The sequence below is a fragment of the Dromiciops gliroides genome, chromosome 2, assembly GCF_019393635.1.
Source record: "Dromiciops gliroides isolate mDroGli1 chromosome 2, mDroGli1.pri, whole genome shotgun sequence".
NCBI lineage: Eukaryota > Metazoa > Chordata > Mammalia > Microbiotheria > Microbiotheriidae > Dromiciops > Dromiciops gliroides.
In genome coordinates this window covers 122,430,770-122,453,364 of record NC_057862.1, presented here as the reverse complement: position 1 = coordinate 122,453,364, position 22,595 = coordinate 122,430,770, and the positions used below count along the sequence as shown (strand labels likewise).

The window sequence follows — 22,595 nt, the reverse complement described above, 5'->3', positions numbered from 1 at the left end:
GTGGTGAAACTTTTGAACAATTTTTTTCATTCCTTGAATAAACTGGGCTCCTAAAGCCTTCCATTTCATGATATTCCAGAGAGCCACTATAAACAGTTTGGGGGTCCTATTGAGGTGTTAGTGGGATAGTTACTAACTAGTATTCAGGTTCTGACCTTAGCTGTGCCACTAACCAGGTCTGACCTGTGGTAAATCATTCAACCTCTCTGGCCTCAATAATCCCTGAAATAAGAGAGTTTTAAGTAATTTACAAAGTCCCCTCCAGTTCTACTATTCTTTAATTCTAAGACCACCCCCCCCATTCCCACCCCTCTACCTAAGATACTGCTTTGGGACGGAGGACCTCTCCCCCCCCTCCATTTGTCTAATGGGGCCAGAGTGGAGAATTAGCTGAAAACATTCTCATGATGCCAAGCCACCCCTGTACAAGTGCAGGCTACTTCACAGGCGTGGTAGTAATTATAGCTAACATATAACCCAATTGGTGCTGTTATTAACCCTATTTTACAGATGCGGAAACTGAGGCAGGAAGGGTTTAGTGACTTGCTCCGGGTCCCAAAGCTACTTAAGTGTCTGAAGCCATAGCTTCCTGACTCCAGGACCAGCACTCTATCCACTGCGCCATCTAGCGGCCTCAAGTAGCCAATAACCAACAATTCTCTTAGGGTCAATCTATTCTTCTTCTTGCTGTTCTAGGAAGAAAGGCAAGGTGGAGCTAGAAGTGGCGTTTAAATCTAGAGGGGAAGGTTAAACTGGAGAGGTTTTTCTTCACGGGAGAGGGTAATTGGCCAGAGGGCGATGGAAGTCAGATAGTCGAAAGGTGATTGAGTCCAGAGGATCATTGAAGGAGAAAGAGGGGAACCTCTGTGAGGAGGCTTCTTCATTTAACTGGGTTTCTATTTGTTCCCACTCTCCAGTCTCGCCTGAAAACCAGACTCCTCGCCCCATCCCATCCCCTTTTGCCAGAAGCTTCCCTTCTCCCGTTACTTGGGCTGAAGAGGTTGCGTGCTGTTGGCTAGAGATTTCTCCAGCCCTTCATACTATCGCCTAGGAATCGTGTCCCAGACATTAGAGAGAGCGCTTGGTGGGCTAGCTCTGAGGTTCCGGCAGGCCTAACCTTCAACCAACCCCCACCCACTTCCGCCACCAGTCGGGAAGTCGGAGAGGCAGGGAAGCTTTCCAAGCCCCACTCACTGAGGCAGGGCTTCGGGGCTCAAATGTAAGAAAAGGTGCGCAGCGGCTTGTTCTCCAAGAGTCTACGTGTCCCGGACTAGGAGGCCCAGAAATTACAAGATTTGGGGCTCAAACTTCTGCTGGTCTCGTTCCCCTGGCCCGTCACCACCCTGCGGATCGTTTCTTCCTGATGCTCCTATCTACCCAGCTTCCCAAGACACCTCCTATCCCCTCCAGTTCTCATTCGCTCCCCACCTCCCAGACTCCAGTTGGCTTGCCCGAGTTAAACCAGTGCTTTAATCAGTTAGGACTTTTTGCTTTGGTAGGAACAATCCGGCGCTGCCCCATAGTCTCCCCTCAGTTTTTTCCCTAAAGCACCACTGGTAGGCTCAATCACAGCGGGTGAGAGGAGCCACTTGCTGATTGGCACAGGTATCTCTGTGCCTGAGAAAGGGGGCCTAGAGGTCTCCCCGATCAAAAGGTCGAGTTCAACCGAACAGTCTGCCCCTGGGACGGAGAGGCCTTGGAATCAGTGGGTTGGCCAAGCACATATAGGACTGAGAGAAGTTCCCATACTCCTCTCTGGGAGGCGCGTGGTGCTGCATTACAGTCGGGGAGTAAGGTCCAAAAGGCCTTCTCAGGAAGAAGAAATGAAGGACTGCCCAAGCAGCAGCCCTAGTTAAATAATAAGCATGCAATTGCAATTAATAGACCCAACCATATCAGCCTAGTCTAGATCTTCCAAACAAAAAGATTGTTGTTTTTAAACCCATATCATATTGTCTCTGAATGTACTCTAATCCAAGGACCTTGGCCTTAAACCCTATTTCTTAGCATCCGAGCTTATGAAGATAAATAAAATATGAAGACCATAGTGTTATGTATTCATTAAAATATGGAGCCCTATATTTCGACTTCTCCAACATACCTTTTCCAGCCAGGCCAAAAAAAAGGGGGGGATCCCAACAACAACGACGACAAAAATTCACTCAGCTGGCAAAGCCAGGAGGCCCTAAGCCTGAAGCCACTTAGAAAATGAGTTTACAATCGTATTGGCCTGGCCAGATCCTCCCCTCCTTCCCCTCTCACCTTTCCCAGCCCTAGAAAAGATACTGTGGAAATGATGCCGTTTTCCCCTTTTTCTTCTGCTTCTTCCACCACGCAGTAGATGCGCCATGAGACCTCTCCTGAGCTGTCCACTAGAGGTTGCTGTTTGCCAGCTTGATTTCAAAGGGGGGGGGGGGAGAAAGAAGGAAAGAAAGAAAAGGGAAAAAATGCAGTGGGGTACTAAAGCCGGGGTTAGCAAGAGCAAAGGAAAGAAAACTAGAGGCAGAGACACAGAGAGAGACTGATTTAGAGACGGAAAGAGACAGAGAGACAGAAAGGATAGAAGAAAAGAAGGGCTTAAAAAAATGCGTGACTGTTGTCTTGGGGATATCTTAAGAAAATAACAAATGATTCCCCCCACACACACACACACTCCTTTCTTTCCTAAGTTCTAAGACTTAGGGCTCCCTCCAGCTAAATTTCAGAGTTTACCCTTCTTTCTTACAGAAATATATATATATGTATATGTATATGTATATGTATATGTATATGTATATGTATATGTATATGTATATGTATATGTATATGTATATATATGAAAGGGACTCAGATACGAAGCACAAGGCACAGAGTGGCACTCATCTGAGATTTCTTCCCCAATTCAACTCAACCTTGTCCTCAGAGCCAAGGATTCCTAAGCCTCCTTGGACCATACCAGCCCAGAGATTAGTCCCCGACCCAGCTAAATTGAAAATCAGATTGTTTTTTCTTCTGGAGGATGGATTAGGTTTAGGAAGCTGAGAGGGAAAGGGCAGCAGGAATAACAGTAAAAAATGGATCTGCCCTTCTGTAGTTTTCTCTGCTTTCGCTGAGACTTTTCCTTTTTTCCCTGGTCCCACCGGTCTGGAAGCAAAACAAAGATCTGGGGGTCCTACAGTACCTGTTTTCCCGAGTGGCAAACTGATTTCCATTTTGTTGATTTTGCTTTGTGGGTAGTATTTTACTTTCCCCTTTAAAACATACCATTTCCCAACCTTCGATAGTCTTATTAAATCTTTATGGGACAGGAAAGAGGAGGGGGGAAATCTGTTCTTGGTCTCCCTTGATTACTATGAAGTCGGAATGAAGGCAGTGGGGAATAAGAAAGAAGCCTGACCTCCCGGAGTAACCTAGGCCCCCAGGTCAGTCAGTCCCAGGGGACTACTCTAGAGGCAGTGGGGGGGGGGGAACCGCAAAACAAAAGAACAACAACAACAAACCAAGCTAACCGGAAACCCTAGGTCCCTTTCACCGAAGAAAAGGACACTAGCTGCAGAACTTGTTGGCCTTCAAAAGACAGGACAGGGGGGACCTGACTCGACCCCTACCGCCCTGACCTTGCGGCAACCAGGGGAAGAGGGCACGCCCCAGCGGCCAGCAAGTCCAGAGCATCTCCTTTCACAGTTCTCTGATTCCGTCGGCCTTTCCCCTCAAAGGGTCGGGGAGAGGGTTTCCGTTGTCCTTTCTCGGGCACAGGCACATGAAAGTTGTATATTGAGGGGACTATGGGGGAAGGGGAGGAGAGAGTTGGCCCAGACGAAGGAGGGGAGGAAGGAAAACCTGAGTACAGAGTCCTTTCTTTCCCCCGGCCGGCGAAACACTGCTTGAGAGAAAGTGTTCTTATTAGGGCAGTCTTATTTTGTCTAATTTTTCCGGGGAGGGAAAATGCGGTTCACCCGAGATTGCCCCTGTTCCCGCGTCTAGAGGATAACAACTGACCCGGGATTGGAAGCCAAAATGGCTTAATGGAAACAATAACAGCGAATTCCACTAATGGAAGACTATTTTCTGGACTCTCTTTCCTTCAAGACCCTTCCCAAGTACCCCGTGTTGGCGAGGGCTGTGGAAACTCGCTCAAAGAGTCCAGCGCCGCGCCACCAAGCCCCATTTCTTAATTCCGAGTTTATTTTAGCGTCTAGCTGTTTGAATGGTTTAACGGGGAAGGGGAGTCGAGAGAAAACGATAACACCCCCAAGTTGGTTTCTAGGTCTTTCTTTGGGATAGAACTAGAAGGAGGGGAGGAGCTGGTATGAAGGGAAAGCAAAGATTTGGAGCTGCGGGTTCTGGAATGCAATACCACGGGCCACTAGTCGGTTGAAGTACCCGCTCAGAGCCGGCAAGGTGTAGGGCGCCGAAGTTCAGCAGCCGCAGAGGAATCACTCGCTTCCGGCGGGTAGGAATGACTTGGGAGAGGGCGGGGGTTCGGACAGAGAACATAGCTAAAGACTAGCCTGGGAAGAGCACGCGGAGTGTCCCCAAGGCAAGGAAGAAGTTGGCAGCAGCCGGGTATCGGGCCATGCCCTACCATTGAAACAAAGGAGACGCCAAGCTTTGGGTCCTGGCGCGCGCAAGCGGGAAACGGTCCCATCTTAGCTACGGGCAGAAAACTCGAAGGAAAAAAGAATGTCAGCGGCCAGAAAGAACATTGTACGCTTTGGTCGATTTGCCACAGCAGCTCCGGGTTAAGGGGTGGAGGAGGATAAGAGAACGTAGATTGGGCAGGAAAGAGGCCAGCAGAACCAGAGAAGTCCCGGAGGCTTGCTATCTGCCTTCCATACACAGAGCGGGCATCGCCGGCCCTGGCACTGGGAAGCATAATCATTATTAACGTCATTAGCATCATTAATCATATATTCTTATTATAACTAATAATCACAATAGTGACAGCTGGAGAGGCTGATGGGGTCAAGACTGGGCCTGTGCTCTGCAAAAAGAAATGGTGGTCCCTATTTCCATGGAAGGAGCTGCTCTTGGCCTAAAAACCTCGTTTGAATAAGGAAACGCCTGGGTGAAGAAGGGGTGTTCGACTGGGGCCTAGGAAACTGGAGCCGGAAAGACTTACTCCCCAGAGGGGCCGGAACCCTCAGCCCCGTGGCAGCGGAGGGAGCTTAAATGGAAGAGACTCAAGCCTCTATTGTTAGCAATATTGGGTCGATACCCCAAACGTGCCAAACCATTCATAAGGATTTATTCACCCGCTCTGAACCTTCCCTGAGTTTGGAAGAGACCGAAGCTGAGACGCTAAAAGCAATATCCCAGATCTGAAGACTGGGGGTACCAGAGCTCCTGGCTTCACCTCTGACAGGAGTTACCCAAGAGGAACCAGGCAAATCTAAAGTCTACACCTGAATTGCACTCAACACTCCAACTCAGAGATTCCTAGGGGGAAAAAGCGGAAGGTCTCCCACTCACCCCCAACCTGAGATATTTTCTCATTTTCTCCCCTCTGCGGGAGCAGCCCCCAGGAGAGAGGCCCCAGCTCTTTTTATAGGTGACGTAGGGCGCTACGTGGCCAGCTCGGGCCCCAGCCCCACGTTCATAGGCTTCTACCCCTGAAGTGACACTTCGGCGCCCGCTCCCCCTTCCCCCGCCCCTGCCCTCGGGGGGACGCCGCCTTTTTCTAATCGGGACGCAGCCCTGCCTCGCCACAAACTCCCGCGCCCACCGAAGAGAGAGTGCTCTGGAGACCCAGGGGCAGAGCACTTCCAATCCCACCCTGAGACTGGCCAGGAAAAAGGAACAGTCCAGCTTGGCTCCTCTCAGGTCAACTTCCAGAGGTGAGTGAATCCCTGAGCTCCATTTGGAGGCAGCGGAGGGTGTCGAGAGATTGTAGGAGAGACAGTGAAACTAGAGAATGGGGATGGAATGGATGAAAGGCAGAAGTGGGAGCTGTGGGGGAATGGGGCGGAAAAGGAGGCAACCCTGAGTCTCTGGAGGAGATGAGGGTACTACTGAGGCCAACGACCTGACCGCCTTCCTAGCTACAGTCACTACAGGTTTGAGGGAACTGTGAGCTGGTCTGGGTTTGCACCTGCATCGGGTGAAGCGCAAGAGGCCTCAGCGTAAGGGAAGCAGGGAAGGTGAGTGGAGCGCAATTTAGAGCAGAAATGGTGGTGGTGATTATGATAAATGCTATTATTATTATCAAGATAAAGCCAATATTAATAACAGTGATATGTGATCATCACAACCCAAGTAAATCTGAAGCTTTTAAAAGAAATCAATTCGGGGCCGATGGGAGGAGTGAAAAATAAGGTTTTTTCACTGTTCCTCTCTCCCCACACTCCGTCCCTAAGAGCCCTCGGCTGGAGGCGAATCAATGGTGTTCAGACCCGGGGACTTGGAGCGGTATGTCCCTAAATTGATTCAAGCTTCGCTTAGCAATAAAGCTCTCTCAATAGGGGCACAATGGAGTCCCAGTGTGACCCGAACAAAGAATTTGGAAGTAGTTAAACTGCAGGACACGTCCACGGCCTGGGTGCCTGAATTAAAAAGAAGGGGGGAGAACGAACTTTGGGGAGGGGGGAGGTGTAGAGAACATGCACAGGGGAAAAGTTGATCGGTCGTCTTTGCTTCAGTGGCAATGGAGCAAATATAATTCAATAGGAAATGTAGGGATTTCGGTAATGAAAAGGTGGCCCGGGTTACACGCAAGTTGAGCTATTGGGAATCAAATGGAAATAAACTTCACAGAGAGAGGGCTTCTAGATTCTCAACAGTGAAGGCGCCTTCCTGGTTTGGGACCAGGGAAATACAGGATCACACTTCGAGAGCAGAGTGGGTTGGGGGATAATGAAATAGTATTCGGTAACACGCAAGAAAGAGAAGATGAAGAGAACTTTGTAGGAGATCCACGTAATGTTAGGTAGATCCAGGAATAGAGGGATGAAGATCTGTAAAGGACCTTAGATAACCGGGAACTGTTAGCCACCAGCTAGAGGGAATGTTCAAAGGCCAATTTACTTATATAGATATTCTCCCTCTCTCTTTTTATCTCTGTCTCCAGAGTGAAATGATGACAACATTACCTCCATTTCTAAAAATGTTTTTGTCTATCCATTTCTCTCTTACTTCACACCATGCCTTCGAGATGATGTGTTGGGGGTTGGTAGTGTTCAGTGTGTGTTTTTATGTGAGATTTTCTTTAAAGAAGAGGACATGATCTCCGATAGGAGGAAATTTTAGATTGTAGGGGAAGTAGCCTAGATGTGTGAAGGCAAGGTGTCTTATGGAAGGGGGGAAAGCCAAATAAAGATTAATTATGGGGTAGAGAATGGGATGAGGGACCCAAAAATGAGAGAGAAAAGAAAAAACTCCCAAAAAATCTAAAATGGAAAACGAAAGATGAGAATACCGGAAAAGAATAAGAAGATAATGGGAAAGGGGAGAGGGGGGAAAAGACTGGAGTATTTGGGCTGTACTTGGGATACTGCCTTAAGAATTGAAGTGAGAAACAAGGTCCTTCTAATTAGGCAGCTGCCAGCTCTTAGTGGGGGAGGCGGACTGGAAAGGGTTAACCCTATTGCTCATGAACTTGGCCTGTCTGTCTGGGTTTTGATGGATGGTAAGACCCCGCTGACAAGTTCAGCTGGCGGGACCTCCCCTGCTGTTGCAGTTGAGAGAGACAGAGACATACACACACAGACCTAGATACAGTGTACAGAGACATAGAGACAAGGGGTGGGGAGGGAGGGAAAAAGAGAGAGCGGGCTTTCAGATCCTTTGACCCACAGTACTTTCTCATTCCAAAAGAGACTTACCCTCTCCCTCTGCACTACCCTTCCTCCAACACTCAGTGCCCCTTTACAAAAATAATGGAAGATGATCTACGTTTCCAGGGAGTTCGAATTCCGTAGCTCTGTTCCCATCTCACTCTTCCACTATATATGAGGGCGATCTCGCCGGATAATCAGATAATGGGATCACAGAGAGGAATTCGCTCTGGGATTAGGGTTGGGACAGATTCCAGACAGGAGGGCAAAAAGGTTTGTAAGGGGTTCAGTGGAGTTCTAGTTCAGCATTTGGACAGCAGCTTGGCAGGTGGAAAGAGCTGGCGGGGACCTTACAATTATCCCCAAATGCTCAAGAAAGGGGGCAGGGGGTTAGTTATATCGGTGAAAAGTTGAGACCTGCCTTGAGGGAGGAAGGAGGGATGTATCCACGAGGTCCTCAGCAGCTAAAGGCAAAATCTACTCTGTCTGATGGAGCTTCTCTGAACTCACATTCGGGGTACCCATCCTCCCCCTTTCCCTGCATGCGCTACTTCCCCTGCATTCAAGCATCGCTAGGCTACAGCTAAATCTACAGGGAAGGCGCTTTAGCTCGGCGTTGAGACGCCTGGGGAAATTTCAACCTCCCCATTCTCATAACCCATTTCTTCCTTATACCCCAAAGCTGTGAACAAGGCCTCCATCCTGGGTCACCCTGTGCTTCTCCACCGCCACTCCCCCTCCATTGCCCCCAGTTGTGAAGGGGGTTTTAAGTGAGAAGAGCAGCTTGGGGGTGGGGTGGGTGGCGGGTCTTAAGAATGGGGGAGCATGTAGCTGGAGTGACTATCGGCAGGCACTGCTGGTTTGGGAATGGCGCCGATATAGCACAAGCTGTACAGAGAACCCGGATTAAAGGGCAAGGGGCCGGGGGGCCGGGGCTCCTGCAGCCCCCTATCTCCAAGCCTCCTCTTTGCTCTTGCCCTTTCTCCAGCTCTCCCCCCTTCTCCCCTCTGCAATGGTTGGAGTGAGGGGGGAGAGAGGGGAGGGGAGGGGGAGGAGGCGCTGACGTCACTGCGGGCCGAGCTTGCCCGAAGAGGCGGCGCTGGGAGCAGCTCCAGAGACAGGAGAAGCTGCGAGAGGCAAGGAGCCCCCAGTGCTGGCCGCCGCCCCCTCCTCTTCCCTGGGCCGAGAAGAGGCAAGGACTGCCGAAAAGGCGGCAGCAAGAAGCAGAAATCTGGGCTCCCCACCACCACGGGGACTAGCGAGCCCTCCTTCCCTACCATCCCCAGTTCGCCGCCCAGCCCCCGCCGCTGCCTCCCCGGGCCCCTGAGCTCGGTCTCCGAGAACCCCCACCCCTTCCCCCGTCCGTAAGTGCTGCTGTCGGGTGCGTCTAAGCCGAGCCTTGTGGGGGGAGGATGGAGGATTGCGACGCCCAGAGGTGCTGTGAGGGGGAGGGGGACTGGGGCAGACTAGGCAACTGACCGGGGGTGGTGTAGTGTGAAGCTTTGGGAGGATGGGGTTTAACTTGTTTCTTGGAGCTTAGCTTAGGCTGGGGGAGGCTTCCGGGTCATATTCTCCTTCAGCCCCTCTGTTTTTGAGGGTCACCAGTAGCTCTGGTTGGTGGATAGCCCGGGGCAAGGGAGAAGTGAACTGGAGGAAGCTAGGGGTCTCTGCCCTGGACCTAACCCACTGACCCTTGGAAATCTACAAGGCCAAGGTCAAGGGTCGTGTAGTAGATGGAAGCAGGAGGGGTAAGGCGGTTGACTTTGGATCCCTTGGGGGAAGGGAGTGGAAGTTGTATGACTTGCTTTGAGCAAGAAAGAATAAACGGTAAATCCTTCAGATGTTAAGATAGTAAGGAGCCTATATCCCAGGTTCCACTCTCCAACCCCAGCTTCTGAGTTCATTTTCTCTTCCTTCACAGACTGCCCACATATACACCCATACCTTACACATCAGGATAGATGTTATCATGAGAAACATTTCAGGTGATAATTACAAACATGCATACAGGTAGAACCACCACCTCTTTAAAGAGCCATAACATTTTTCCCATTTAAAACATGAGATTGTTGGAAAATCTTTTCTGGGTATATTTTATTTCACACACAAATCTTCACATACGAACTTTAGGTCCATTAGTTGTGTTTCCCTCACTGGTTCTACTCCTCCTTACCTATTTCTCCCACCTCCCAAAGAGGACAAGGATGAGGTGAGTTGGGTGAAGCTCTAACAGGAGGGGGAGGGGAAGACTTTAGCTGAAAAATGCTCAGGGTTTCTGGCTTCTCAGCACAACCAAAGCTGAGACTCTGTGAGAGGGCCAAGGCCTCCCAACCTGGAGGATTGGGCATAGCAAATGGGCATAGAAAGGGCCCTGAATCCAGGGAGAGGGCACTATGGTTAGAGTTCCAGATTTAAGGAGCAATCAAGGTTTAATCATTCGTGTGTGTGTGTGTGTGTGTGTGTGTGTGTGTGTGTGTGTGTGCAAGTAGCTGTGTATCTGTACTGAGAAATATGAGTGGGGAAGAAATAATAGTGGGGGGTTGAATGGGAGTTCTCTTTACCACACAACCCTCATTCTGATAGGAAGGCTGGAACCTACTGAATCTTCTGACCTATAGAGCTAAGAAAAAGAGAAGGAATAGAGGACTGGGAGAAGGCTCCCTTCAAAAGCTGAATCATATATGAGATATATAGGGACAGAGGAAAGGCATCTATAGTTTGTGGTTGGGGGTGGGGTGGGGGTGGGGTGGGATAGAACATCAGATCCTGAAGCTAGGAGCAGTCAGCAGCCAGCTCATTGAACAAGAAAGGGGTGCAAAGTGGCCTGCTTCAGCCAGGGCTGTAGTGATGGCAGTTGTTTTTGTTCTCCACGACAGCATCCTTTGCTGTATCTCTCCCCTGGCCCTTGTCCTCTCTTCATTCTGCTTCTACCCACCTCCCTAATTCCTCTGGCTGATACTTAGGGCAGCATAGGCCCAAGCTTTTTTGCCCAGAGCAAAGAGAGGAAAGCTTTAAACCCAGGCATGTCTACCACAGCTTTGACAATGTCTGGGAACCAAGACCCTAAATAACCCTGACCAAGTGAGAGGAGAGAGCTTTGGTGTCTATGGAGCGGAGTTTCAGGAAGTCAGTTCCTTATTTCCAAGTAATTGAGAGATAAGAGTGGGGAGCTACAGTGCTAATGTGGTTCTGACCCATTAGAAAATGATGAGATCTGATTAATAAAGGTTTGGGAGATGAGAATAAGGGTACAGGAGAGAGAAGAGAGGTAGGGAGAACAGACAATTAAGAAGGAAGGCACTTGAGACCATGAGGAACTAGGGTTACTCCAGGTTGTGACTAAAATAACTCCTTCTAATTAAAGACCCAAGATATCAGGATGGGAGATGAGGGGAGCAGATGGGGTTCCTACCTTGACCTCTTATAGGCCTACTCTGATAAGAGGCTCCCCCAAAACTGGTTAAAACTGTCCAAGCGAAGATTCGGTGTATTCCTTTGCAGAGTCTGTTAACTTGACCTTCCCCCTACATTCACCAGTCAGTTCACAAAGGGATAGATGTAGAGTACTCAGTTAATGCTAAAGATTCCTTTCTGTTTCCAAGAGAAGTGTAGGACAGCAAGATGCAGAACCTACACAGAAGCACCAGTGTTCAGTCTTTCTCTCCCTCTATTTTTACCTTTCTTCCTCAATCCAAACACAGCCAAAGGCCCAGTTCTCCCAACTCTTCCTTGGCATAGACTTTGGAGATCCTAAGTGTGCCCATTGCCATCCTTAATACCAGAATCCAAAGCATGGCAATATCTAAAATTCATTTGGCTGTTGAGATGACTGTACTAGGCTTTGGAAGGGGGGAGAGAATCACAATCACAGAAAAAGCTAATTCAGAAAGATATCTCCCTATAAGTCTGTTCATGTATAGGTGACCATATGTTATAATAGTGCTTTATTTCTGTGGTATATTTATATGTGTGTGTTTGTGTATATATATATGTGTGTGTGTATATATACACACATACTGTAGCTTGTGATCATCTGTATGCATAGCAGATGTACATGTATTTTGTACAATTCTATGTACATGCATATGTACATATTATATGTGTGTGTGCCTGACAGATGATATCTAAGGAGCTTGGAAGTGGCTTTCCTCTCTTGCTCTCCATGAAGAAACCTTGTAAGGCCTGAGTTTCTAGGAGCTGAGTACCAAACCTACTGGCTCTGTGCTCCATTCTGAATCCAGTTCTCTCAGGCCATAAGCTGATTACTCTGGCTTTCTGACTGTTAGCTGGTTCTGTGGTTGATGGAGTTGGGGGGGGGGGTGGAGATGAAGGGAACAGCTTTCTAGGACTCGGATCCCTAGGTTGTTGTGAAGAGGTTATGACCGCTTTTCAGGCCCAAATGGAGAGGAGCGCCCGAAGGCGGGAGTCACGCTCAGCACCATGGTCAGGGGCCCCGCAGATTACTGAGTTTGGGTTTTCTACAGGGATTGGGGGCTAGAAGATCAAAGCAAGGGGTAGGAGGGAGGAATGCGGTGGATGCCAGGACAGGGTGGAGTAAGCGTAAGGAAAAATCCTTAATGGTTCAGGTAATATATGGCTTGTGGGAACACAGTTTCAGGTCTAGCTCAGCGCAAGGAGCTAAATCTTTCAAGAGAATCTGAAGTGCACCGTATTGGGATGAAGATGAACTGAAGGGCGGGAGGGGGAGGGGGGGCTCGATTTGAAACAGGGAATATTCAAACAGGAAACTAAAGAAGAAAAGAAACATGTGTTCATTCCTTTGAGTGAGGTAATTGGATCCTAGGCCCATCAAGTTTCTGATCTTAAATTTGACCCGTTCTTAGAATATTCAGAGCTTCATCTCATCTACATGTGTGTATTTACATTTGGTATTACAGAACACTCACAATAATCACACATTTGTTTTGTTCGTGTATGTGTGCTAAAGTATATGCAGTGTCGCATATTTTGATATACACCATATTGCCTCATGTTGCCCTATGGGGCACATGAAAAATAAAACAATATCCTAGTCCATTTTTTTTTCAGCTTAAAAAAAAGGAAAAAATTCGTCTTCCTTTGAAACGCAAAAGGAGAAAGCTGAGTTGCCAATAGAGACCGTGGGAGATGGGTTGAGGTAGGAGACTAGGGTAATAGTTCATTTTGAATCATCTCCAGGGCTAAATTCTAAATAAGCCTCCTCTGCCAGTTAAACCAACCCACTTTGGGAATCCAAGGTGTGCAGATTCGAACAGACTAGCTCGGTCCCATATTAGGAGCTTGGCGTGAGCTTGCCTTCTCCCCAAACCAAGTCGGCTCTGTGATAGCTCAAGACAACTAAGGCTTTTACCTCATTTATGTGAAGGGAGAGATGGCCCTAAGAAAGTCGTGGAGCCTGCAGATTGGCGGGGCGGGGCAGGGAAGGAAGACTGGGGCGAGGGCGGGAGAGAGGGCGATGTTCTTAAGGCTGATTCTCTAATAGCTTCTGTTTGTCCTCTTCAGGGTAACGAGAGGGAGGGATTGGCCGTTTTTGCTCCATCCCCAGTGGGTCTGTCCTGGGCATAGTGCGTCCAACTTCTGGACCTGTGTTTTAATAAAAGGGAAATCAAGGCTGGGGGAGTAATGAACAGTCTCTCTGCCCTAAGTGGAGCCCAAATTGGTGCTTTAATCATTTATTTTCTCATAGCGACTACTTGGTGCCTCCCCCACTCCTGGGGGCGCCTTATATACACCGTTAACATTAGCTTTGCCGAGAAGCCATTTTGTGCGCATCGTGCTTAAATTATACTAAAAGCCTCTCTCTCTCTCTCTCTCTCTCTCTCTCTCTCTCTCTCTCTCTCTCTCTCTCTCTCTCTCTCTCTCTCTCTCTCTTTCTCTTTGTCTCTCTCAGTCTCTTTCTCTTTTGCTTTCACCTTTCTCTCTGCCTACCATTTCACCTTCCCTCGGTCTCTCTCCCATATATGCTAAGATTCTGCTCATAGGGAATGGCCTGTGAAGGACAATGATTCTGGCCCCATCCCCACCCTCCCACCAGGCACCCCATAGTCCATCGGCTGTAAACACTGTGTCTGTTTCAGAAAACAGAAAAGGAGCCAGGGGTCTTGGGGCTAGCTGCCTCTAAATGACTGTTAGCTTCCTCCCAAGTATTCTCATCCTTTGCTTTTAAGCATATTGGGTCCAAATACAGGTGGTGTCCTTTCATGGGAGCTTTTCTGTTCGCTTTCCTTTCCACCCTCTTCTTCCTCAGTTTCTCAGGTTCTTGAAGAGGACGATGTCTTGTGAAGTAGGAATCATAGGAAAATGTGTTAGGTTCTAGGCCTCTAGGGGTAGGAGAAAGAACTAAATCTGCTAGCTGCTTTCTTTTCTGGGAATCAGAAAAGGAAAGCAGACAAATAATGTTTAAATGTGTTTTTGTTCTTTTTTTGTGAGGAGAGGGACCTGGAATGGTATTTTTAAGTTGGAAAAGGAATGATGGAGATGGATTATTTTTAAAATAATTGAATGACTTTCATACAGGTAGGACTGCTAGATTTTCCTCCTTCTCTAGTGTCCTGACAGAGAAATGTCCAACTCTACCCATTCCTCAAAAATACTGCCTCCTTCCCCTCACCAATAGGTCTTTCTAGGTCTTGCTCTGGTCAACCGTGGTGTGGGCCAAGAAAAGCATAGGAGATGAGGCTGAGTAGACAGAAGGCAGGTTATGCAATTACCTATCTAGTCCAAGCTCTGCATCTAAATCTGAAGACTAATTTGGTGACATCTACAATAACTAACTTTGGGCTTCCCAAACTGGGGCAACCATCAACCTTGGGCCAAAGAATCAACAAAAACAGGAGAGGGAAAGATACAGCAGGTGGTGGTTTGATGTCTCCAAAGGTTGGCAGAAAAACAATTCTCTTTTCCATACTAAAATCTTTTTCTTCATACCACCCACAGAGAACTAATCAAAACTATTAAGGGTGGGGGGAATCTAGGTGTTCAAAGCAACTGAGAAGGAAATTCAGGAATATAGTCTCAGGATACAAAATTCTCCTTCTTCAATCCAAATTTCATTTGGCTAAATTCTGACTTAGTAAGGCTACCTTGAGGAAATAAGACTAGCTGTCCACATTCTAGGAAAAAGGAAAGCACCGGAACATGAGAGAAGCAATTCAAACTAGGAGTGACTGATGTTAACTGGCTGGGGAAGGGGGCAATCTTCTCCCACCACTGGAGTTTTCAATTTCATAGTTGAGTTCAAGGGAAAGTGACTGAGTTGTCTCTGCCCTTACCTATCATCTCTACCCAGATGATTTTTTTAAAGGCACGTTAAAGGAGACACTGGGAAAAACATATTAGAGCCCTAAAAGTCTTGAAATTCGTTTTCCATCGGTAATGAGATTTATGAAGTAATTTATTTAGGTCATTGGTTATATAATTAGCACTAGGACCACACTTGCAAGGTTTAGCCATTACATGTGGGGAAACCGAGCTCATAGGGAGGGAAGGGTGCACGTGCTTTAGTGTGGGCTTTCTCTGGTCTAGGTAACTAAACAAAATCTACATTCTCTTCATTATTTTTGCTCAATGGAAAGGTACATTGGTTGATGTGACAGGATGAGAAAATATTTACTTGATTGGTGCTTTAAAAATAGAGAAACCACGTAGTGTTGTTTTCTATGAAACACTAGAGTGGGGTGAGACAGGAGTTTTAAATGTTTTTCCACTTACGACTCCCCAAGCCTGGGGAAAGTGAGAGGAAGGAGATAAACTGCATCAGCATTTTGTATTCTCTAGGGAGAAGCTCTCTATCCTTCAGCCTGACTCACAGACACACGTGCCAACCTGGGCAGATACATATATTTGCACACTTAGAAGCCTCATGCACATACTCTGACACACGCACATAAGCATCTGATGCTTATATAAAAACCCTGCCACATTCAGGCATACACATTCATGCCCCCCCCTCCCCCCAACACACACTCGCAATCATACTTTCCTGAGGCTTCTTGCTCCCTTTCTCGTGACCTCATATATCAAATCGGTTCTGTTGTATGGAAATCTCAGTCTGCATAGAGAAGAATGTGGATCCTGAGGGGAAAGGGAGCGAAATTAGCTGGAATGGGACTTAGCACTATGTCCCTCACAAGAGACAAGCATGAATCTTTCCTCTGCAGCTGAAGACCTCCTCTTACCCCAGGGGGCCTGTGAACGCCAAATCCATTGTAAAGTCTGGGTCCGGCAGAGCGCGGGAAGGGGACCCAGATTTGAATGCTGGGCCCCTGATTGGTCTGGGCCAGGTTGACGTCACTTCCCCGCGGGGTGATTACCATCAGAAAAGAGGGCTAGTTGGGCAGTGGGCGGGGGTGGGGGTGCTCCCTGTGTGCGCGGCGCCTCGGGACCTCAGTGCATGACCTGCATGCAAACCGACCGCTTCCTCCTAGTGGTCGGAGCCCCCCCACCGGGCAGCTCGGGGAGGCCGAGCAAGCAGCTCCAGGCAGCCCCCCGGGAACTGCCCGGGCTCCAGGAGGGAGATGCAGGGCTCTCAACTGATGTCCTCTCTCTCTTTCTCTCTTTTTCTCCTTTTGCTCTTTTCCTTGCTTTCCTGGGGGCAGGAGCAGCCCAAGAGGTCGCCTTTCCCTACCAGCCAGCCCTCTCCCAACCCAACACGTCGGGAGGGCTCCGGAGGCGGCGGCCAGGGGGCCTGCGGGATCGAGGCCCGTTTCTCTCTTTGGTTATCTAGCTGTATGAGTGTTATTGAGCTATCATAAAGCTAGATAACCGAAAGTAGAAATGACTTTCACAACTTCTCCGAGCTGGGAGAGCCCCCCCTCCCAACCAACCACCACCGTCTTCACGTCCCCACAATCCCCGCCCTGTCCTAGGCGGAGAGGAGGCGGCGGTTGCAACGGAGCCTAAGGACCCAGGAATCCGACTTACCAAGTAGAGGCCCTGGGGCGGCCCCTACCCAAAACCAGGTACCCAAGTTCTCTGTCTTTCTGTTCTCAGATCTCTGTGCCAGATCCCAGCTCCTAGACTAGGGGAAGGAAACTTTTCCCTCTCCTGGGACTTGGCTTCTTTCTTTGCTAGTCAAGCCTTTGGTAAAGGAACCCGAGGAACTGGGTGGGAAAAGGGGGTGGGGGGGTCTGGAAAGAGAAAAGGGAATGTGAGTGGGGAGGGAAGAGATGAGGTTGAAGAGGGGTCGCTGATGGGAGGGAGACAAACCCTTTTTCTTCACCCCATAAATCAGGTTGGAACAATCTGTTCCACATAGCTAAGGACTGGGATTTTCGGATGCAAATAGGGCGGGAGGGAGACGGCGGCCGAGGCTGGGAGCGGAGGGGGGAGTGGGGGGGGGGTGGAGGGGTGTGAAGGGGCGCCGAGGGCTCCACTCGGTTCTAACAATGCGGCCTTTATCGAATTATTCTGCGAGTCAAACCTGGAGCCGCATTAGCATGCGGCTTCGGTTTTTGATCGGGCTGGGGGCTCAGCCCTCCCTAAGCTTCGCCCCTCGGTGAGGTCAAGTTCTTGATAATTTGATCACTTTTCATGGGCTTTGGCAGCTGCCTTTGTGTGCGGTTGGGGGGTCTCTGTGCAGCGTGAACCGGAGCAGAAATGAAGGGGAGTCTGCTCAATAGAAAGGGACTGGGATCCTGGGGGCAGCCCTCACCGCCGAGACTTTCCCTGCATACAAACTATCTGTTTGAGCCGGACCCCGGACATCGCCCCGCGCCCCTCCCCTCCCCCTCCCCTGCTTTCCAAGTTGCCTGAATGGTTAACATGCATAAAGACTGCTTCGCTCGCCTCCCCCTGCAAAACCGAGAAGTCGCAACATAAGATGTATTACAATGTCTAGCAAATAAAAAAGCAATTGGGGGAAAATCTGCATTCCGTTCCCATGGTAACGCAAAGCAGCGAGCGTTCTGCCACGCAATCTCCTGGCACATTTTAGCAACACATTGGGAGAAAGGCGAGCTCCTGCCTGGACGGCTTTGGTCCAAACAACCCCCTGGCCCCCTATATCTCTCCCAGCTCAGGAGGGGTGCGGGGTAGCATTGTAGGTTGGGGGGGGATAGTTTTTTTTTCAGGGCAAGGAAAAGGAATCCTACTCCTTCTGGACTCTGATAGCAGGAATGAAAAAACAGGTTGGGGGAAGGAAGGGGGAAGGAATTCCAAGAGGTCAGGTCCTGAAGGACCCACGATCCCCTTTCCCTTGGAGTTCAGAGTTCGAGCTTTCCTTCAGGTCACTTTCTTCTACTCTTGGACCGGAGGGGGTTCCAGGTTTATCTCTGAAACTAAATGGCTGAACACACACTGTAGCATACTCGAGGTATGTTTCATGGGTGGAGAATAGTTTGTCCAAGTCCCTCAGAAAAGAAAAGATCTGTCCAGGTGCCCAACTCTGGGCCCTGAAGCATCCCACAAGAAGGGAAGAAACCAAATTCTTCCAGGCAGGGAAACAGGCAGTCCCATAGATGAGGCCAAGATAGATGTCTGCAGGTGTGTGTCTTATTATTGGGGGGTTGGGGGCGGGAGAGGAAGCGAGAAGGATCCGATGCTTTGCATATCAGTGCATCTGCATATCAGTGTGTTGTTTGTGATTTTATGTGCATATTTATTCATTTGCTTGCAACCCAGCCTCCCTTCCAGTGAACCCTAAAACCTACTCACTGTCTTAGTAAAATATCTTCCAATTCCCTTCTCAAGCTTCCAAATCCCATTTCTCTTTTTGAAAGAATACTCTCTCCCTGCCTTTTTTCTTGTGAAAGGGATGTGTAATTGGAGTTACTACTCTAAGTCCCTCACAGAGGTATAACTTTCTTTCCTACAGCTAAATGGAAATGGGAAGAAGGAATAATGTTAGAGAGCTATTCTTTGTTCTTAATTTCACTTCTTATCCAAAAATATCTTGAAATTGGGAGACAGGAACGGTTGTCCTTTTTTTTTTTTTTCAGAAGAAAAATGTTCACGGGGAAAAGCTGATCCGAGGTATAGACAGGACCATTAGATCCTTTGAGATCCCCTGACTTTCATTTTTCTGTCTCCCTCCCATCAATTACCACACATTTTTTCAGAATTTGGCACCAAAGTAATTTAGTGTCTTCATTTGTCTACACTGCTCAAGTTTCTTTTTGTTACAGAAGCTGGAAAACATTCCTGAATGGCACGATTTGGGAGAATGAAGGGGATCCTGTGCAAATAAGAAAGTGGCTCAACGGCTTTCACCCAAAAAGCTGTTGCTACCAAGATGCACTTGAGAAAAGAACCCACCTTCAGGGCCAACAGTGTAGACCACTTGGGTTGTTGAACGCGATTTGGAAAGATTTGCTGTATAGTCAGAGCATGCTTCTGACGGATGCACTCTTCCGGGTGTAGACCTTCTGCACATTTTGATCATAAATGGTGAGGGAGGAGGACAACAGAGCAACTTTATATTCTGAAAAATCCTATCAGGAAGGGGTGTGTGTGTGTATGTGTGTGTTCTTGCCTGTATGTGTCTTTGTGTTAGTGTTTGTGTGCTGGCCTGTGTTAAGGACACTGGTGCCCGGTACCTTTGACTACTTTTAAGTCAGAAATTGACAGCAAACCTCGGCCTGGCTCAACTTCAAGCATTTGCTCGATCTGCATTTGTTGGGCCAAGGTCCTTTGTAGTGCCATTCTCCCCATTATCACCTGGAAGCTATTTCCATCCTGTCTCTGTAGAGGAAGTTTTGAGCCAAATCTTGAAGCTCCAACCTGCTTCAATTCTGAAACACTCTTCACGCCTGGAAGGATCGAGGGATTAGCCTGAATTATGATTAAATCTGAGTTCAGCTCCAGGGTCAAGAGCCCCTTTCTTCGGAGATTTTTTTCGGGGTACAACTCCCTAAATTCGACTGGGCTTTTTGGTTTCTGAACGCCTTAGGACGCAGGACCCAAGTGAGCTTCCTGCCCAGCTACCCAGAGGTGAAGGGAGTTTACAATTGACAGGAGCCAATGAAAAGGTTGCAACAAACTGAGGACCTGGACCTCGTACGGATTGGAGCCACCCCACGTCTATCTCTATTCTATGCCGTCTCTCTGTCCCCCGCCCCGCCCCACAAAACACTTGCCGGGGCTCAGAGCGAGCTTCCGCACTAATTTCTAGGGCTCCTGCTTCTTGGCGGGTCAACAAGCCACGCGGCTGATCTTCCCAATGCCAGGGGCAGACTACGGGGAAATGAAACCTGGGCTGCGAAGACGGGAGCTGCCTAAGCTAATGCCAGGGAGGCCTCCCAGGGCCAGGCCAGGACGCTGAAAAGCATGAAGGGTCGGAATTAGACTCTCATTTAGCGAGCGTTACTAATCCGAAGTTACAGCGCTAATTCCCTGATCCGCCAGGTCCCACACGCAGCGCCCGGATTAGAGGCGCAGAGCTCGCCCTCACACCCCCCTCCACCCCAAACGGAGCTCAACTGGGGCACCCGAGTCTGCAGGATCAGGGTTAATCCTTCTATCCGCACCGGGCGAGAACGTGCCACGGGGCTGTCCCCGAACCAGCTGGAGTTTACATGCTTGAGGCGCTCAGGGAGAATTCGGGGAGGAGGCCAGTCTTCACCCTGGCAGCACCGATTTTAAGCTCTATGTTATTATTGAAACCAAATCACCTTTCCTATATAGGGCCCAGTTGAGAGAATACATTGTAAGGTAATATGCAAGAGAATGACTTTTTTTTAAGGCTTTTTTACCTCAGCAAGCGTGAGCTGTGGTCCGGGCCAACACAAAGTTCAGAAACTTTCCGAAGAGGCCATCTTGATTTAAATTCTCTCTCTCCAGATAACCTCCTTCTTTACTATTTTGGTACATGATCCCTGTAGCATGACTGCCCTAATCTCCTCACTTGCATTCTTCACCTAAGTCTACCCGAGCAGAGATAGTGACCAATCAGCACCGGGGTACAGGGTGGGATGCTCGTTACCATGGTGATAATGAGGGTCCTAAATTCCACCCCGAGATTTGTGAATGGGATTCTCACCCATTCACAAACCAATCCTTATTCTCTGCCTGGTTGGTGTAGCAGAGAGGTGCACGGAGGTGGAGAAAGCTAGAGGAAGGCTAAGTAACCCTCATATTCGGAGCTATTCAGAGTTCCTGAGGTTTGGGATTCAAGTCAAATGATTATGGGACACATTAGAGTCTTAGGGACTTGGTAAAGGACAGGCCCAAACACGTTAATGAGGGAGACGAATTGTTGTTTCTAGTCAGTGTAAACCATGCAGTTTACTCACGAGAAAAATAAGCCTTCCCCATACCTCCCCCCACTGGGGGGGGGGTGGAGAAAAATTTCCAACTCTAGGCTCACTTTAATTTCCACAGAATCAACTTCCTTCTTTCATCCCTAAGGTTCCTCCATCCCACCTCTTGCCCTCCTCACCCTTTCCTGACATCTTCCCTCCCAAGGGTCAATTTTCCTGAAGTTCTGGAAATTAATTTCCCTGGACTCCCACGTCTTCAAATGAAACCTAGGTCTTCCCACCCATTCCAAACAATAGCCTTTTTAAGGAGGATGAGGGCAAAGACACAGAAGTAGGGGAAAGGAGGTATAGAGCTGTTAGGACCCAGAAAAACCAAGTCCCATGAGTCAGGCAACTTTCCTGAGCACCGGTTTTCATCTCTCTCACGGACCTCTCTCTCTCTCTCTCTCTCTCTCTCTCTCTCTCTCTCTCTCTCAGAAAGGGGATGGGGGTGGAATTCGAACAAAACCCTGGTCAGTTGTCTCTTAGAATGGGTGGTTGCCTGTTCCTATAGAGACTTACTCTTTCCCTCCACCCTGGTCCAGGCTTAAGCACCACTTTAAGTGGGCTCCGCTCATTCACTGCCAGGCCCCTCGCAGCAATTGAGCCGGCAGGGGTTTGAAAAGAGGGCTAGGGCCTCAATGACAGGACCTTGGGCCAGGCTAATTGGTTTTGGTTCAAGGGGATATTGGATTTGTGAAAAGCCCCAACCTGCTTTTCCCACGCCAGAGACCAGGGCCTTAAGGAAAGGAGTCAAGGTGGGTGTGGCCAGAGGGAGAAAAAAAGGGGGCACCAACATGGCTTCAGCAGGTGATATCACAATCCAGACTAAAGAGCCCACCTATTTCTTGTTGAACAGTGGATTGTGTGTGTGTGTGTGTGGGGGGGTGTTTGTGTATGTATATGTGTGTATGTGTAAGATTAAAAACTACAGAGGGTTAGTTACACATATACAGTACTAACTAGCCTAGATCTGAGACCTTATAGAATTATCTTAGCCATAGCTTTTTGGTCCTTATGGGGGGAAAGCACTTTTATAGAGACTTTTATACAGTTTTCTTTGTTGAGGCTTATCTCTCTGAATCAGCAATGTTTGTTTTGACCAGAACGTATAGTGGGGGAGGTAACTCTATTCTCTTAATAGAATAACCTTCATTCTAAGAACACAACACATGTTAAGTTGATAGTTTTTCCTGTGGGAAATGGTTTTCTTGACTCTACCAGGGAAAGCAGAAATACCTGGCATCCATACCAAGGATTCTAGCAAAGCTCAATCACAAAATTACCTGAAGACCCCCACATATAGGTTCCCCAAGTTAAGGAAACAAAAGATTCAGATTGGCCCCTGGCTGAATTGTAATTAGTTATTGCAAAGGGATCCTCTATATGTTCATATTCTAAAGGGTAAAATGTTTTGGTATGGTTTTAAAATCATCATCATTTCTAGCAATAATAATCTAAACATGGTAGGGCATGCATCTGGGGTCATTGGGGCTATATGTGTCTACAAAATGAATGTACATGCATACAGAATACCTATTCTCATAAAGACAGAGCCTCAATAAAGAGCTATGCACTCATAATTAAAATCTGTGATAATGACAATGTT

The 22,595-nt window shown here is 48.4% G+C and overlaps 1 long non-coding RNA gene across 5 annotated transcripts in view; it reads left to right on the top strand.

Moving 5' to 3' along the window:
• Positions 1-4,151: 4,151 nt before the first annotated feature.
• The window catches only part of LOC122741144, a 58,184-nt gene continuing 39,740 nt past the window's right edge, over positions 4,152-22,595 (top strand). Inside the window, exons 1-3 of one of the 5 annotated variants that reach the window (XR_006354824.1) lie at positions 4,152-5,816; positions 16,349-16,711; positions 18,875-19,136. This is a non-coding gene — a long non-coding RNA (uncharacterized LOC122741144). The remainder of the gene's footprint in view (positions 5,817-16,348; positions 16,712-18,874; positions 19,137-22,595) is intronic. The other 4 variants (XR_006354820.1, XR_006354823.1, XR_006354821.1 and 1 more) reach the window with 4 other exon arrangements.